This window comes from Lucilia cuprina, chromosome 3 (assembly GCF_022045245.1).
Source record: "Lucilia cuprina isolate Lc7/37 chromosome 3, ASM2204524v1, whole genome shotgun sequence".
Taxonomy (NCBI): Eukaryota; Metazoa; Arthropoda; class Insecta; order Diptera; family Calliphoridae; genus Lucilia; species Lucilia cuprina.
Genome location: NC_060951.1, coordinates 16,654,815 through 16,659,759, shown reverse-complemented (window position 1 = coordinate 16,659,759; position 4,945 = coordinate 16,654,815).

The following is a 4,945-nucleotide window of genomic DNA, read 5'->3' as shown; positions in this document are numbered from 1 at the left end:
TATTATCATATTGGCATTTTTACAATCTTTAATACGATCATAATGTAAAAGTAAAGAATAGAATAAAAAAACGGTCAATCAATGATGATAATGTAGAGATCGAAAATCAATACTATTAGCGATTTAAATCAGTGATGGATACAATAGTGATGAGTAATAGAGGGAAATTTAAGGGAAATTTTGTTATTGGTGTTATAAAATACTACTTGAAATATCTAAATTTGAGTTATAATTTGTTTTTACAAAACTCTCTAATATTTTGAAAATTCTAACAATATATATTCATTAGGCTTTAATTGTAAATGGTAACAAAGTTTAGGTTTTTAACAAATATTAATGGTAGCGGTAAATATACATATCAAGCAACAAACTATTGTATCTTTAGAAATGATTCGAATACACAAGAATATCTTGATATTGTTTTACAAAATTTAAAAAAAAAATGTTTTTGGAACATGTTATTTTTCCTTTATCTGTTGGTATCTAAAAACATCAGCCATTACAAAACAGGTTTTGACGATAAGTCTTGACTATGAGACAAAGGCTGAAGCTATGTTCTAATGTCTTTTGAATGAAATTTTCCAAAGTTTTTGCCTGTCATGTCCTGAAGCTCGTAATATGATGACCCATGCTTAGCCACAAATTTAGCAAAATAAATTGAGCAAAATTTTTCCTATACACTATTTGTCCTAAACCTTTCTGGCATCCAAACACAGCCGAACCTACTGCTGGTGATATGGCAAAGTGTCTCTGTAGATGGGTTTACTGTCAGAAGTGTCAATCGTATGCGAGACTTAAGATGTTCTACCTAAACCTTCTCGTGAATACGAGAGGAATGAATTTATAGCTGTAGTCTATTGTTTTGCTCTTCGCTTAAAATATAGAATATTTTCTGTACTTTCTAATTCTTCAAGACAAACGTTATTGTCCTATGTCAAAAGTTACTGGACGTGAACGAAGATTATAGGTCTTTGCATTACGTTCGTAAGACTTTCTTATGTTTTCCTGAGCTTTTTGTCTTACTAATTCTAATTTTTCATCAGTCTTCAAGTTGATAGATGGTTCTTGCAATAAATTAAGTTTTCGTAAAAGCGAATACGGCTTTCCATTAAGTAACATGTTTTGGCCAAACAAAAGGTAATAAGGCGAATAACCTATGCTTACATGTATAGAACTTCTAAATGAACAACTTATAGATGAGAGTTTTTCATCCCAATCCTTCTGCGAAGGTTTTACATAGGCTCGTATGGCCGCCAAAACAGAACGATTTACTCATTCGTTGGCTTGCGGTGAGTAAATTGCGGTTAAATTATGGAATACACAATAAGAATTTAAAAATCGTTTAAATAAAATTGACCTAAACTGCACCCCATTGTCTGTTGTAATGGATTCAGGGACTCCAAAGATATGGAAAATTCGTTTTTCGATAAATTCTATAATATCGTTTGCAGTAAACTTTTTGATTGGTTCTAAAAAGTGAAACTTTGACAAGTGGTCCAATATTATTATGATTCCGACATTTCCGGAAGTAGATCTCGGATACGGACCAAGTAAGTCCAGATAAAGTCTTTGGAAAACTCGTACTGAAGACGTTTGTTCACCCATTGGTGGGCGTAAAGTTTTATTTGTAGCTTTAGTTTGCTTGCATATTTCGCACGAAAGGACATAACTATAAACTTGTTTTGCCATTTTTAGCCAAAAGAAAAATGTCTTTAGCCTATTGAGGGTTTTACCTACGCCTCCGTGAGCACACAGGGGACGATCATGGGCCCTTTTAATCATGTTTTCGGTTAATGAATGCGGAACCCAAAGTTTCCACGATAATTGCTCCTGTGTTTCGTCACCTGTTGCATATTCTACTCGTTTATAAATAAAACCATCTACGACCTTGATTGAAATTTGGCAATTAAATCCAAGTAATCTTTAGATTTAAACTCTACGGAATCTAAATAAATTTCAATTGAGTTATCTAACTCGCTAACTATTGTATCAACTGTTCTGTCTACGTAAACCTCGTCATTGCCCTCAGAAAACATCCGAGATAACGAATCCTTTCCTTTCCTATGTCTTATCGTAAAGTCAAATCCTTGTAGCTTCAAGGCCCACCTGGCTAATATACCATGAAGATCGGTTTGACTCATCAGCCATTTCAGAGATGCATTGTCCGTAATCACTTCGAATTCGTGCCCTTCAACATAGGCACGAAACTTTTTAATTGCCATTATTGCCGCAAGGCATTCCTGCTCCTAAACGGTATAATTTCTCTGTGCTGATGTTAACTTGTGGCTCATGTAAGCTACAGGTACTTCGTCACCGTCATCTGTCCATTGTGCTAGTACAGCCCCTGCCCCATATTGACTTGCGTCGCTTTGAATTGAGAACGGACGGGAGAAATCCGGGTTGTGTAACACCGGTGCGGAACAGAGTGAATGTTTAAGTGAGTTAAACGAGCTTTTAGCTTCTTCAGCCCAGATCATTTTTTTATTTTTCTGTAACATAAGTGGTAAGTGGTGCTGTTACAGTCGCAAAATTTCGGACAAAACTTCTATACCACCCACAAATTCCCAAAAATCTTCTTAATTGTCGGACGGACGTTGGTAACGGATATTCTTGGATCGCTTTATCTTTGTCCGGATCAGTCTCAATTGTGCCATGGTCGATAATATGCCCCAAATACTTCACCTCTTTGAGCATGAATTTGCTCTTTTCAATATTGATTGCCAGATTCGCTTTTCTCATTTGTAACGCTATCTCATGCAGTAAAATGATGAGTTCATCAAAATTTTCCGTAATCAACAACAAGTCACCCAAGGACACGAAAACTTGTGTGCGTAAATAAGCCGGAATGACTTTATCCATAAGTCTGAATGATCTTATCATAAGTCTGGGCGCCCAGGTACAGTGAAAGCCGTCTTTCGGGATCTGCCAAAAGGCGTCCTTTAGGTCAAGACTTGTGATGAATCTTGCCTTTGGGAGCCTGCTCAGAATTCCGTCGATCAAAGGCAAGGGATAAGCGTCTTTCACTGTAACACTGTTAACCTTTCTGGCATCCAAACACAGCCGAACCTACTGCTGGTGATATGGCAAAGTGTCTCTGTAGATGGGTTTACTGTCAGAAGTGTCAATCGTATGCGAGACTAAAGATGTTCTACCTAAACCTTCTCGTGAATACGAGAGGAATGAATTTATAGCTGTTTGTAGTCTATTGTTTTGCTCTTCGCTTAAAATATGGACATTTTCTGTACTTTCTAATTCTTCAAGACAAACGTTATTATTATTTATATTATTTTCTACAAATAAATCTAATCCTAAGTAAAGATTCTGCGTTAAATTTGGTATTATCAGAAACTCCAGGGATTTAGTTATCCCTCTAAATGTAATTAATGTTCTAATAGTACGTTCAGCAAGATGTTTACTACCATCTGCGGTACTCAATGGTATATTGAATCTTCTAAATGGATGTTTATTTTCCTCTAAAAACGATTTAGCATAAGTTGAACCAAAACAGGATACAGTAGTATCTATCATACCTACTACATCTTGGTCAAATATTTTAACTGTAGCAAACGGTCTTAAATCCAAATTGTTTTTATCAGAAATTACAGCAGAACAATAAATTTTACGATTTTCTAGCACATTTTTCCAAAAACGTCTCAACCTTAAGGTACATCTTTTTGTTTTCCTTACAGATTGGTTTACAACAATTTCACTATTAAAAATCCTAAACTTTCAGACGGACATGATATGGCTTTAAATAACGTGGAATAAAATTTGGTTTTAAAACATCATTACTAACATCTTGTTTAAAATTATCTTCATCTCGATTAGTTTGACATCCTGAAAAAATCAATATTGTGTTGCTTTTGACTGCATTTGTTTGTTCGATGGCTTGCTTTTGTAATTTTTTGAAAAGTTGTTACATTTGACACAATTTGGCTTAAACACATTAGGGCTACCACATCCGTAGCAGAAAATTTTTCTTTCCCCTAAGCAGTCCTCAAATCTGTGTCCTTTTTCAGCACAATTCCAACAAACGAAATCTTTAATTTCCTCAATAATTGCCGAATCAGTATCGCTTATGGTTTCCGTTTCCAGTTTTCAGATTATTTTATGTGGCATAATAATTCTATTAGGACGATATCTATTCAATTCCTCATCTAAAATTTCAATTTTTCTGACATACTCTCTTAATTCTGAAATACTACGTATTTTAAAATGTAAAATATCCTTTAGGACTTCTGGTCGTAAATTTCTCTTTAATATTTCCAATAATTCCTCTTCACGTATTGGTGATTCAAGGCGATCTAAAGTTTGTAGTACCGAATTATAAAAACTATCGAACTTTTCTCCTATTTTCTGTCTCCTGCCTCTTATTTGTTCCCGCAAGTCAAAAGCTGTCCTTCTGTCTCTAAATTGGTTTCTTAACAGTGATTCCCAATCTACAGTATGAGCCGTGCGGTGAAAACGCATGTACTCGGTAAATAAAATTGTCTACAGATAACCCTTCTTTTCTTCTTCTTGGCCGCTGAATTTAAGATGCCATCCAGAAATTATTGATGAAATTTTGTCTGTAGATAAGTGGCTTGCTTGATTATTCCTATTTTGATCACAATTAGATATATTTTGAAAATTCGGATTAAAACTAGATCTATTTCTTATCTTATTTTGGAAATCGTTCTTTTAATCCTGGTTTGAATGGAAATATTCAAACCAGGATTAAAAGAACGATTTCCAAAACTACTTCTAACATTCGAGGTTTGATTTATATTCAGTAAAGCTAGTTGATTTTGTAACGATTCTCTGAAGAGTTGTTCTCATATTTGGGAAATATGAATATGGGGTGGATTAATAAATTAAATCCCAAAGAAATCATTGAACCGAATACAGTAGATTTAAAATTAGGTAGCAAATTAAATTAAAAAAAAAACTAAAAGAGAACGATCAA